The following is a 14,919-nucleotide window of genomic DNA, read 5'->3' on the forward strand; positions in this document are numbered from 1 at the left end:
GTTGATTGGGACACCAGCTGTTTGAAAACCTAACAGATGCACATGTTGGTGAAGCTTAGATATCCAGGTAATAAAGATATTTCTGAATTTTTTTACACAGTTCTAGAAATTGAATTGCTATTAGACAGCTTTAGATGCAGAGCGCTTGACAAAATATTCTGTTTTAACATTAATATTCATAACCAAAAGCAAACTACGTCGATTAGACATTAGACAGGGTTAGACATCCCGGTATAAGGTATGCCAAAAAGCGGTTACTCAAGCATCTGGAAATGATTTTGGAAAAAGGTCAGACGTTTCAAACACTCTTCTTTTTTGTATCAGTAACACTGGAGAAATCTTGTTGGAGAGAGCTTTTATATCCTGGTTGTTAATTGATATGCAAATGAATCTAATTGAAGTGCAGGCTTATTCCAAGTATGTATCAATATGCAAAAAGAGGAGGAAGACTAATTTCCTTTCTGGCGTACAAAATCAACCTGTGCAGGGGAAGCCATTTCACAACCAAAGCTTCTTGCAAGAACGTTAGCTGTCAGCACGCGGGGAACCTAGCCTTATAAGGTATTTACCGTTATCTGTGTGGTCGCGTAGCGTTCCTACATGGTCTTCAGCTCAGAAACTAGATGTCATGGGTCTGAATCGAATGTCGCCGATCTTGTGCCCTTAGGAAAGGCATTAAATAACATGACTTCTTTCACTCCGCCCGGGTGTAAAATGGCCTCACTTCAGATGGGGAGGAAAATGGCGGCCTCATAGTACCATGTCTTAGACCCAGCCAATTCTTATTCTTCTTGTCCTTTTCATCCTGACGGACGATCAGTTCAGATGGACTCGGCGATGTGCGACTAAACTAATGCCCGTAGCCAGGGGGGGGGGGGTCGATCAAAGGTCCGCTTTTTCACGCTCGAAGGTCCATTTTTTCATGTCAAGATTTTTTTCCAAAGGCATGACTGATTTGCATTTTTCACTGATAGACATTTCATTCAATCTTAGTGAGTCTATTAGCAAAATTTCCCTCGGAAAGTGCAGGAAATGGCTTTTCAGAGGGTCCAGATTTCAAAATTCCCCCGGACTTCCATTGCAAAGCCTCACGCCTTTGGTATCGGACATGATGAAAATATGTTGGGGGAGTCGGCCTCACAGACTTGTGTATTTCAATAGAAATTCCATTAAACTTAGCCAGCGAATTTTGCCCCTCAAAATGCAGGAAATGGCGTTTCAGAGGGTCAATACTTAAATTTTTTCCGGGGCAGAATGCCCCTGGACCACCCTAGACAGCTCACGCCGGCGCTCGATGGTCCCACAAGTACTAAAAAAAAACCAACCAAAATCCTGGCTACGGGTATGAACCCGGCTCTGCTCGTGCACAGTTCTTATTCTCTCTTTTATTAAATATCACATTCTCACAACAATCCCCGAATATGTGACTTGTTCCGAAAGTGATTCGTGCTTTTGATGAGAAATATGATGATGATGATGATGTCATATTGCAGAAGAATGGAGGAACGTGGTGCAAGACTGTCCCCAAAGGAACAGCATGATGATAATAAAGGTGTGGATAACGGACATGTTGCGCCGCCGCTGCCGCCAAAAAATAATCCACCACCAAAAAAGTATGAGGACGTGGATCCTCATGGTGAGAGCATCTTTGCATTGAGTACTGGGCTAAAACAACAGGGTGATAAACATGCAGACAGTAGAAATGACCCACCGCCATTGCCGGCCAGAAACCCGCCACTGTTATCATCAAACACGTACGAGGACGTGGATCCACATGGTGACAGTATCATTGTGTTGGGTTCTGGGCTACAACGCGCTGTACCAAATGAGCCCCTACCTCGCCACCATACAGAAATGGAGGTACAAGGAGACAAAGAATATGAACTCTCGAAAGGAAGGAATAAAAACCCCAACAGAAAGTATGAAGATGTGGATCCCCATGGTTACGGTATATTTGCATTGCCAAAGAAACAGTCCGGTGAAGATGTTGATGGAAAAATCGTTCTGCCGCCTTTGCCAGCAAGGAACCCTCTCCGTCTTGACAAGGAAGACAAAGAGATAGAAGACGTTGACAGAAGGAATGAAGAAGTCAACAGAAAGTATGAAGACGTGGATCCGGCTGGTTATGGTATCTTTGATGAATCCAAACAGGCGTGCCGAAAGAAAGAAGGTATAAATGTGATATTAAACTCTGGTTTGAAACGCGCAGTGCCCGACCTACCCCCTCCTCGCAAACTCGACATGGGAGACCACACGGTGGTGTGTCCAGAACAGATGGACGATTCGTGCTCAGATCCTTACTGCTCACCTGGGAACAAAGTTGAACATGAAGATACAGGTATGTCCACATGGGAATCCGCCATGTAAATTAATGTTGGAAGAATGTAGCTCCGGACCTAAAACTTGATAATTTTTTTCCTTGGAATAATGGGTAGAAATTCTGGCAATTTTTAGGTCAATATGACTGGGGAGGGTTTCTACTTTCTGATTATGTCCAAAAAGCTAAGTTTTTTGGATTATCAGGGGATATAAAGTTGGGACTATTTCCTGGTTGTGCAAGGGCCTCTTCCCTTAGTGGTTATGCGTTTGAGGGGGTGGTTAGGGTTTGGGGGGCATTTTCTGCAAATAATGCCGTAATATTTCTCATAACAGTGGGATTTTATCACAGCTGAGATGATGGGCTTTCGTATGAGGGTAAGTTTGTATGCCAGTAACGTCAGAAAGGTGAGTTATTGGCATTGTCTTTCTGTGCTTTTTTGTGTACATTTCAATGGGCCAGGGATTGCCTGGCGGATCCCCATATGCGGCACATGAAGAACGTCATTTGGAATGATGGAATGATATAATAATGTTGTAACATTTTATGCTCACAATTGAGAAGGGGTTGTACTAATAGCTCCATGGAGCCAGCTCCATGGAGTCAGCTCCATGGAGCTATTAGTACAACCCTGCTCCCAACCTACCAGCTCCATAAAGCCAGCTCCACGCACTTTGAATACATACAATTGGTTCACGTCACCTTCAAAAGAAATTTATATTTCGCTTTGAATAGAAATAGTTAGTTCACGTCATCATAGGAAAAATCTTAGTCAGCTATAGAGATGCCCTTGTAAACGAAAAACAAGTTTCATGGAGCCAGCTCTATGAACTTTGAATGTATACGATTCGTTCTCGTCACCACAGGAAAAATCTTAGTCCGCTATGGGGCCGCCCTTGTAAACGAAAAACAAGTTTCATGGAGCCAGCTCTATGAACTTTGAATGTATACAATTGGTTCTCGTCACCACAGGAAAGATCTTAGTCCGCTATAGAGCCGCCATTGTAAACGAAAAACAAGTTTCATGGAGCCAGCTCTATGAACTTTGAATGTATACAATTGGTTTTCGTCACCACAAGAAAAATCTTAGTCCTGTAACGGCCATGACCTTTGACATATGAGACAATTAGGTAATGACCGTCTAGACCATATGAGGAGGAGCTGACATTAGCATATTAGGTAATCCCTGATTGGCTGGATGCCGACAGCATCCAACCAGCTTACCTGTGATGGGCGGAGTTATACAACCTATTGTCATGCGAGTTAACCTTAGAGATTGTATGAAGAGATTTAGTCAGTCTCGTGCCCCAAGGACTCAGGTGAGGTACTTTGGTAGGGCTTAGTCCCTCTGTTGGATTGTGTACTAGTTATTAGTTAGACCGACTCTCTCTGTGAATATACTTAGATCTCTGTATCATTATCCTAGACCTGTATCCTTTAACTGTAACTTGCTGTAGTCCTAAGTGAAACACATAGTATTATATGTTACTTGAGTTTAGCATAGGTTGAATAAACACGGCTCACAAATAGTAATCGGACTGGTTTGGCTGAGTTCCTGATAAGCTAATATAGGACTAAGATACCAAACACCCAGATTCTTTCAATGGTTCCCACGCCGGGAATCGAACCCGGGCCTTGGCGGTGAGAGCGCCAAATCCTAACCACTAGACCTCTCCCACCCAGGACGACCCGGATTACAATCCGCGGAATGACCGGCCCCGTCGGCCTGCCCGCCCTAACCGTAACCGGCGCCGAGAACCTTCCCTTTCAGTGGATCCAGTGACGTCCGGGGAAGAGTCCTCCCAGGGCACTTGTTCTGCTTCCGTTTCAGGTTCCGACCAGCAGTCTGGCGATGAAGATGACCAGGACGAGGCGACCGTCCCGAAGACACTTGTTCCGCCGAGGGAGAGACGACCAGCTGTGAATCCGGACGTCTCCAGTGACAGCGAAGAGGAGAGGCCTTCGACAAGCCATGCTGCTGACGTCCCGAGACCACGACGACATCGCCGCAGACCGTCGTACCTGGAGGACTTCGCGTTGGACTCTGACTCGGATTATATAGATTTAACATAGTGTGTTATTGTTAAGTTGTGCTGAGCAAAGACAGACCACTTCGTGTCTCGCGGTTCTGATGGTGCAAATCATTCGGCTGGGTGTGCTGGTGCATTGGTTGTTGTAGATTGTGTGTTGGTTCCTGTTTCACCTGTAGATCACCATGGCTAGGTCCCCCGGAAGTTAAGGTTATATGAAGATTTTCTTTAGTATTAAGTACGGATGGAACTCCGGAGCTGAGCTGAGAGGATGGGTAGGTATACACGTTTTCTGTTTTCACGCCGTAGCCATGTAAGCGAGCTCAAGTCTCCTGCTGGTGTCGTCTGCGTGCTGCGTGTCCATCTCTCGAGGAATTGGATGGGGATTTGAGGATCTAATCTCAAAGGTGATTAGCAGTAAGTCTCTCCCCATACCAGGTAGTATGTGTTAAGGTTATCTAGGTGTTTATTCGGGTAATGACGGGCAAGTTTAAGTGATTGACCAGGTAGTATACATGGGATTCTGCATGCCTTCTCTGCTTCTGGTGTGTCTGGCTGCCTTGTCGTCTGTTATGCACCTGTCACCGCCGTACACGTTGGAATTTTGTCTCTTGCGAAGCACACATGTAAATTTTTGTCTGGATCAGACACAGTGTAATAAAACCACATGATTATTGCTTATGTATTGCTGATGTATTGCGTACGCATTGCTTATGTATATGTTTATCTGTATTATGCTGAACTTTTGTATTGTATTGACCATATGCAGAATGTGAGTGGCCAATGGCTGGTGAGAGCAGTCTGATTGGTCACAGAGATTTAGATAATGTTGAATATCTGTACTATGCTGAAATTTTTGTATTGTATGGACCATATGCGGAATGTGAGCGACCAATGGCTGGTGAGAGCAGTCCGATTGGTCACAGAGAGCGAGATAATGGTATATGGCTGATATCCCACTTTTGTTATTTTATATCAACCTGTTGTATTTTTGTTACACCTCCCTTGTAATGTTATGGTATCTTAACATTTGAGGACAAATGTTCGGTGAGGGGGAGGTAGTGTAACGGCCATGACCTTTGACATATGAGATAATTAGGTAATGACCGTCTAGACCATATGAGGAGGAGCTGACATTAGCATATTAGGTAATCCCTGATTGGCTGGATGCCGACAGCATCCAACCAGCTTACCTGTGATGGGCGGAGTTATACAACCTATTGTCATGCGAGTTAACCTTAGAGATTGTATGAAGAGATTTAGTCAGTCTCGTGCCCCAAGGACTCAGGTGAGGTACTTTGGTAGGGCTTAGTCCCTCTGTTGGATTGTGTACTAGTTATTAGTTAGACCGACTCTCTCTGTGAATATACTTAGATCTCTGTATCATTATCCTAGACCTGTATCCTTTAACTGTAACTTGCTGTAGTCCTAAGTGAAACACATTGTATTATATGTTACTTGAGTTTAGCATAGGTTGAATAAACACGGCTCACAAATAGTAATCGGACTGGTTTGGCTGAGTTCCTGATAAGCTAATATAGGACTTAGATACCAAACACCCAGATTCTTTCAGTCCGCTATGCAACATTCTTCGTAGAGGCGGGTTTGATACTATGTTACGCCACCGTGGATCTGAGATTATTATCATCGTCTTCCTGGAGGGACCTAAAACGGGGGTCTCGTGCTCGAGGACTCATTACTCAACACATTGGGTACCTACTGGGATGCAAAACACACCAGATAATACTATTATTATTTATAATTGTCAAACGGGTGCCTTCGGGGTAGTGGACATGTTCTATTAATAATTAACGTCTCATATTCTATAACAAAACAGAAGAGGGGAAAATAAGGTTGAGTCTTGGGACAGGTGTAGATCTCCCACGCGGGAGTCCGTCATGGGCTTCGGGGCAACCCCTTGTATCATTGTGCAACTTCTTATCCATACATGTTTTTTTTTTTTTTTTTTTTTTTTTTCTTCCTGATTCCGTGTTCGTCACGGCACTTTATTACATGTCACAGAAAGCTGTACAATGTGTAGCTTATATCATATTTCTAAGAATACATTCTGATTTGAAAATTTTCACAATGATTTCTGCATCTTGACATAGTGAATTCGGGGATGACACTGTAGACTTATATTTTACGATGGATAGTTTCGCAACTAGCAGCAGTTCATTGATGTACCGAAACTTGTTTAACATATGAGGGTTGTATCCAAAAATAATGTCATGTACAGTGAGAGATATGGAATAACTAAACAAACTTTCCACATAATCCCATAATGGTTTAACAATTTTACAGTCAAAGAAAAAATGTTCTATATATTCTATAATATCGCAAAAAATACACTTATTATTTTCTACAATTCTCATCTTATGCAACAATATTTTGGTCGGATAAATATTATGCAAGATCTTCCATTGCAAACTAATAAGTTTGGGTTCTTTAGTGGTCAAGAAGGGAGATTTCCATAGTACATGCCAAGGAATGGAACGAAAATCGTACATAGGAAATCGTTTCTCCCAGAAATTCTGTGAGACTGGGACTGCTTGGTATTGCATGATACAGAAATTCTTAAAGAAGATAGAGTCTAGTAAGCGGATGTCTTTACCACAAAGTTTGATACTAGGAGATTCTTCGTTGTCTAATCGAGAAACACCTTTCCATTGTTTGGGAATTGAATTGATTAAAGCATGATACTGTAGTAATACATGTGCATCATTACCAACAATAGCTTTTACATCATCAAAAGATATAAAGTTACCCTGATCATCCACAATATCATTTACATAAAGAATATGTCGTCTAATCCATTTCTTAAAATAAAGCATATTGCCCTTGTAACTTATACAAGCATTGTTCCATAACAATTGCCAATTTACTTGATTTACCTCAATATCATTGACATTCTGTACAGATTTCATTTCATACCAAGTAAGTATGAGTTTACGGTAATAGAGAGGTAAGGGCAACAGTGAATCTTTAGATGACACATGGACTGCCGAGCAGTTATGTCTCAATATACAAAGATCAGGTCCTAACTTCTTAAAATAATACAGTTGTATCTTCTTCCATGTAGGAGTAGGAGTTTCACTACCGGATAACAATTTTTTTATCGATCGTAATAAACAACATTTGTGCATTATTCTTATATCTATCATTTTCAATCCTCCCTTTGAATAGTCTTGAACCATCACATTACGCTTTACTCTATCTCTTTTCCAGATAAATCTGTAAAACATCAAATTAACATCCTTTAAGAAGCTATCCGGTGGTATAAGTGCACCAAAACTGTAAGACAGTTGTGAAGCTACAAGGTTTTTGAGCACTGTTATTTTTCCTATAAGACTAAGGTTGCGTGAAGCCCAAGATAATAAAATGTTTTTCATCTTACAGTATTTTTTGCTCCAATTTACTTCTACTTCAGAGGCACAACATGCAGATGAGAAAACAATCCCTAAGCATTTTGCTGTGGTGCACCATTTTAGCCCACTAGCTTGTTCAGAGCAGTGTCTCCAAGGGCCTAGCCACATGGCTACTGTTTTTTCTTTATTCAAAACTAGACCAGAAAAAACGGAAAAATGTCTAATAATATCTAAACTTCTATCAATAGAAATTTTGTCACCAAGTATCAGTTCAGTATCATCTGCATATTGAAAAATTCGAGATTCAACATCGGAGTCGCCAAGCCCAGATAATGTAATACCTTTGATTTCGGAAGACTGGCGGACTTTAAGAGCAAAGAGCTCTGTGGCTAGAATAAACAGAAGAGAAGACAAGGGACATCCTTGACGTACACCTCTTCCCAGATCAAACCATTCAGAGATATGACCACAATGATTGATACAACTACGGGCATTATTAGTGTATACCTTTACCCACTGAACAAAATCTGAACCGAAATTGAACTTTTCAAGAACTTTTATAATGAGGTCTTTGGAAATAGTATCAAAGGCTTTGCTGTAATCTAAGAAGAGAATGGCACCTGGAACATTACAATCTCTAGTAAAGCAAATTATGTCATCTATGGCTCGTATGTTATTCAAAATACTACGTCCCTTGATATATCCAACTTGGTCTGGTCCAACAATGTGAGAGATAATGTTCTGTAATCTACTTGCTAATATCTTTGCACCTATTTTGTAGTCCGTATTTGTGATTGAGATAGGTCGCCAGTTAGACAGCTGGTCTCTACTTAAATCTTGGTGTTCACCCCCTTTAAAGAGTAAGGATATAACCCCTTTACGTTGAGTGGAAGAAAGCTGGTTCTTCGTGTAGCCCTCATTTAGTGAGTTCAAAACCATAGATCCTATTCTGCTCCAAAAGACTTTATAAAAGTCAGTAGTAAGGCCATCTAGGCCGGGACTGCAATTTGTCATGTTACGTAGAGCAGATGTACATTCCGTCATAGTAAACAACCCTTCACAAGATTTACTTTGCATGTCAGACAACGTCGGAAAATTTACGTCTGTAATAAAGTCATCAAAGCTTTCTATGTCGAAATCGTCGTTTTTACTGTATAGTTTTCTATAGTAATCGACTTGTTGTTCCAATAATTTATTTTGATCTGTTATTATGTGACCGTCAGGTGTTCTGAGGCTTGTAATAACATTGTGTATGGCACGTGACTTCTCAAGTCGAAGAAAGTAGGCTGTGTTTTTTTCTCCTTCCTCAATCCATTTAACTTTTGAGCGGATTTGTGCACCATGCGCCTCGTGAAGGGCTAATGCTTCAAACTCAGCCTTTGTGTTGTGCACCTGTTGCTGTAAAGTTAAATTCTTTGGATCGGAAGCTAATTGTTTTTCCAGCCGTTCTAATTTTTCATCAATTATGTTGTGTTTGGATCGTTTTTCAAGAGCCTTTTGTTTCCCGTAACTAATTGAGAAAGTTTTTATCTTACTCTTACAGATGTCCCATATTAACTGTTTACCTTCGATCACAGAGTCACTAAGGCCTTCTTGGATGTTTCCTATGATTTCATTAACACGATCAACAAACACCTTATCTTTTAGAAATGAATTATTGAATTTCCAATATGAAGGTCCTTTGTCAAACTGTGTTACAGACATATCCAATACAGCAGCTCTATGATCACTGCAGGGGAAAGAGATGATTTCACATGCAGTAGTTTTATCAAACAAAAAGTCATTAATCAGGAGATAATCTAGTCTCCTGGCTGTAAAAGGGTTTCTCTTAGACCATGTGTAATCCTTGTCTTCACTATGGAAGACTCTCCAGATGTCAAGTAGTTCAAGGTTGTCTGTCAAATTATTAAAACATTTAACCTCTGCTTTATCATGCTCTTTCCCTGCTACATTGTCGAGATCACGATTGAGTACTGTATTGAAATCACCAGCTAACATAAAATATTCACCGTCACAACAATGTTCTTGCAGTTGAGTTAGAACCTGTTTGTAGAACAGTTTCTTACTCACTACATTGTTAGGAGCATATACATTGAAACAAACAAATTTCTCACCATGGTGTATAAATTTTATACCAATGACCCTCTCAGATATATCTATAAATTCCACATTTTTAATGTTGGAACCTTTAGATATCAAAATAACTTGTCCTTTGCTGTGACAGGTACCAGGGTGTGCGTAAAGCATCCCTCCCCATTCTGTCTTCCATGTCTCTATATCAGCACTGCTGATGTAAGTTTCTTGCATAAAAGCAATGTCTATCTTCTTATCTTTAAGGTATTGAAAAACAGTTCGCCGTACCGTTCGTTTCCTTAAGCCTCGCGTGTTGATGGTGAGTAGTCGAACCATGGGTGTTGATGGAAGATAGACCTAAGTCCTACCCATTGTCTTTGTTTCTCCTCTGATCGTTGTGGCGACCGTCGTCTTTGTACAGTTTGTCCGGCTTCGACTTGTCAGGCGGAGTCAGAACATTCTTTCTCTTCCTAGTTGACCTTGATGTCCCAGGTTGACGCCGTTGACCTTGATCTCTAGTGTCCTCAGTGCTGGTGGGCGCTGGGCGCGTTGAACGTGTAAGTCTTCTCTGATTGGTTCCACCAGAGAGACCGGCTTGTTCCTGATGTGGGGGGTTTGCAATTGACTCTGTCTCACACCGAGTGTTCTCTGCGCCATCACTGTCCCCTGTAACTAGACTCTCGGCTGTCTCATCGGGATCACCAGAAGCCCAGTCTGTCCAGTCTTGATCTTCTCCACTATTTTTGTTATTAACGACTGCTCTTGAAGCACTAGTCGATCGAGAGTTGGACGCCTCCCGGGCAGCTCTGAGTCCTTGCTGAACTTTCTGCTCAACATCTCTTCTTTCTCTTGATGGATTACTTCTTTCGGCCCTGCACCACTTTTTTGTGTGACCTTTTTTTCCGCAGTTGTGGCAAGTGATGCGATGAGGGCATTCGTGGAATGCATGGTCCTCTGACTTGCAAGATTTGCAGTTGATATGCTGGCCATCGTGGAAAACTGTCACTTCAATGTCAATCAGAGAAACTGTATCCGTAGGGTCAGGTATGCTGTAGGTACTGTACCGCTGGATTGGGTTGGTGATCTTCGACGCATAACAGAATCTGTGGCCCGAGTACAGGTGCTGAAAGGGGGAGTCCGCATTCCTGTTCTTCTTCTGATGTCTCAGGACTTCTGTCGTCCTTTCAGCTCTCGAGTCCACCCATTGTGCAACCTCATCATCCGATACACTATGCGGAATACCATGGATAGAAATCCTGATTTCGGTTTTCCTTAAACCCGTTTTCTGGAAATCCAGGATTCCGTAGGATTTTGAACCGACAACTACTCGACCTACGCTGATTGCTTTCGCCTTAGCATCCAGGCATGTAAAATTAATTACCCAGGTGCGCTTCTGGCTCAGGTACTGTGCGCCTAGGATTTCTTCTGGTTTTATGGAATCATCCAGCTCATTCTGAACAGTATTGTACAGTGCTTCAACTATATCAAATTCAGACAACTTGGGCATACCGACCGCGTCGATTTTGATCCAAAGATTGGTGTCTTGGAGCCTTGAAATGTCGTCACGTGCCGCCATCTTTCCTGTCGGAGTAGCCCTCCCACTGGTCTTCAAAAGACGGGCACAAAGTCTTCCAAAGATTGAAAGAAAGTAATTCCAAGGCAGCGACGAAAGTCAGCACACACTTATGTATCACTACTAACTCAAAAAGAACGGTTAGCACCGCTCGAGAGCTTCCAGAACGCGAATTCTGGAGAGCTCACACAAAACACGTCAGATGACAACACCTGACCTTTGACACATCGTGGGTCTCGTGCTCGAGGACTCATTACTCAACACATTGGGTACCTACTGGGATGCAAAACACACCAGATAATACTATTATTATTAATAATTGTCAAACGGGTGCCTTCGGGGTAGTGGACATGTTCTATTAATAATTAACGTCTCATATTCTATAACAAAACAGAAGAGGGGAAAATAAGGTTGAGTCTTGGGACAGGTGTAGATCTCCCACGCGGGAGTCCGTCATGGGCTTCGGGGCAACCCCTTGTATCATTGTGCAACTTCTTATCCATACATGTTTTTATTGTTTGTTTTTCCGGCACTAGCATTGCCTGCCCGGCCCCCCTCCGGTTATCGGTCGGTGAGCTGCTAGATAATTGTTACAGGCTGTGACAAGCCACGGTGGGAGTTTCACGGTGGGCAAGCCGTAAAACAATTTGTAACGATTAGCAGGGAGGTGTCGCATTCCTCAGTACACGGTCCCGTAAACAATGTCCTCCAAGCAGAGGTTGGGTTTCGAGATGAATTTGACGTATTTTCATGTATTTTTGTCTGACTTTCTATTTTGTTGTGTTTTTAATGCTGCCGCCAAAAACGCATAAAAACGTCCTTTCAATAAATTGTTTAGACGAAACGTAACGTCTGCTTGGAGGGTGGGTAAACAATGTTGGTGCACAATTGATATGAGAAATGTCATACAGATAGAAAACAGTAACGTATATTTACATAACGTTATCAATCGTCCTAGCTTGTTGATCTGCTATGGGGGCCTAAGTGCTCACAAACTGGTGGTACGAGAGATTCTATTTCAGTCCAGTGTATTACTTTTGACAAAATGTCCAAAGCCAAAGCGCAGTTGAAATAACTGCTTGGAGACTAGCTGCGCGGGCTTGTTTATTGTTTACAAGAAAAGGGAACTATAAATTTGTCCTGGAGGTGACGTGAAACATGTATTGTATTCAAAGTGCCTAGAGGTGGAGGAATGTTGGCCGTGTCTGTGCGGGCTTGTTTATTGTTTACAAGAATAGCTATATAGCGAACCATATATTTCTCTTGGAGGTGACGTGAAACATGTATAGTATACTAGTATTCAAAGTGCGTAGAGGTGGAAGAATGTACGCCGTGGCTGTGCGGGCTTGTTTATTGTTTACAAGAAATCGAACTCTAAATTTCTCTTGATGGTAAAATGAAACATGTCTATGTATTCCAAGTGCATAGAGGTGAAAGAATGTGGGCCGTGGCTGTGCAGGCTTTTTTATTGTTTACAAGAGTAGCAAACTATAAATTTCAATTGAAGGTGAAATGAAACCTGTCTATGTATTCGAAGAGGTGAAAGAATGTGTTACCAAGGCGTCTCCATAGCGGATTATAATTTTTTCTTGATGTGACGTGAACCAATTGTATGCATTCAAAGAAAACTATAAATTTCTATTGAAGGTAACGTGAAACGTGGTTATGCATTCAAAGTGCGTGGAGCTGGCTCCATGGAGGTGGGAGGTTGGGCACAGGGTTGTATTAATACCTCCATGGAGCTGGGTCCATGGAGCTGGCTCCATGGAGGTATTAGTACAACCCCTATTGTGTTGCTAGACATGGCTGATGCGTGCGGCCTATCGGTAACCTTACAATGAGATCCTCAAAGTCATCAAAAGATGAGTCACTGTGGTGTCATGATTTCTCTAAACGTATTCTTGAACCAATAACAATAAACCTCGAATTGTTATAAACCTGAGGGCAGAAATTCCATTGTTGAAATTCTTTGAAATTGGTAATATAAATGAATATATTCTAAAAGTTATAACAACTTATCCAAAAAAACATCTACTGTTGTAGCGGCTTTATATGATGTATGTTAAGTCGATCCATGACGAACCTCCAAGTTAAAGACCGAAGCTTTTCTCGTCTTGGTTTTCATCTTTAGGCGTCTTCGCCGGGTTGGAGTACGGATCTGAGGAAGGTTCTTCCTCCTGTTCTGGGTACTCCACGGTGTGGTCTCCCATGTCCAGTTTGCGAGGAGGGGGCACATCGGGTACCGGACGTTTCAGACCAGTGTGTAATATCGCATCGACACCACCAGACTCTAGGTCCACATCTTCATACTTTCGGCCCGCCTCTTCTGACCCTACCGTAGTTCAAACCGAACTATTGGTCAAGGTTTTGGTCATTTCTTTTCAATACCTAGATATGCAACATTTTAGCGAAAATGTATGCAACATTTTAGCGAAAATGTAGAATGTTTTCCCCGTAGGATTTTGTCAAGCTACTCATACACAATTCTATACTGTTTATAGGCTTGCCCAATAGTTTTGTGTGCGGGTAGAAAACAACAACCCATATCTACTCTTTCATTTTTGTTCCTCGGGCACGTTTCCAGCCGGTGTTCAGTATTACATCTACACCACCCGACCCTAGATCCACATCCTTGCACTTTTGGACCGCTTCTTGGAGCGAAAATAGAAGCGAAACGAGCGGAAAGTCAATGTTTTGTTCAGAACTAGATATATGCTCAGACTTTGAGGTACAAAAAAGCGGGAATCTACTGCAGTACGTTAGAAAGCCACCAGGGGCCAATCACCAATCTTAAGCTTGTCCTTCATAATATGACTACGACAATCGTTTAACATGTACGAAATATCATGAAGGTCCATCCACATGTTCTCCAATTATGTTGTTTACAAACAAACCATCAAAGGTCACCGAAAATAAAGCCGTTAGCGAGTGTGATAATACGAATTAATTTTTTTAGATGTTTAGTACATTTCAATAATATTCGCAGAGTACCAATGTGACGATATTGCACCGGAAAAACGTAATGAAAACCTGAGGTTTGTTTACAAATTGGCTTTGTTTTGGCCCAGATCAGCGGGATTGTTCAATACATGTACATAATGTACTGCTTGCTCTTTGGTATTAGATTTTTTATTAGTATTTTGAGTGAAAAACAGATTCTTTAAGATACCTTTCTTACTAATCTTTGTCTATTACACATAAAGTCTTCATCTAATACAAAAGAACAAGCAGTACATTATGTACATGTATTGAACAATCCCGGTGATCTGGGCCAAAACAAAGCCAATTTGTAAACAAACCTCAGGTTTTCATTACGTTTTTCCGTTGCAATATCGTCACATTGGTACTCTGCGAATATTATCAAAATGTACTAAAAATCTAAAAAAAGTAGATTCGTATTATCACACTCGCTAACGGCTTTATTTTCGGTGACCTTTGTAAATATACGTTTTTGGCAAATATCTATAGGGCTTGAATGCAAAAGGCAAGGACCTCGTGTCGGTGAATGCTCGAAAACATAAACATCACGAGACTAATTACAACCAAGGACGTAGCGTC

Source organism: Branchiostoma floridae, chromosome 14, assembly GCF_000003815.2.
Source record: "Branchiostoma floridae strain S238N-H82 chromosome 14, Bfl_VNyyK, whole genome shotgun sequence".
NCBI classification, from domain to species: Eukaryota; Metazoa; Chordata; class Leptocardii; order Amphioxiformes; family Branchiostomatidae; genus Branchiostoma; species Branchiostoma floridae.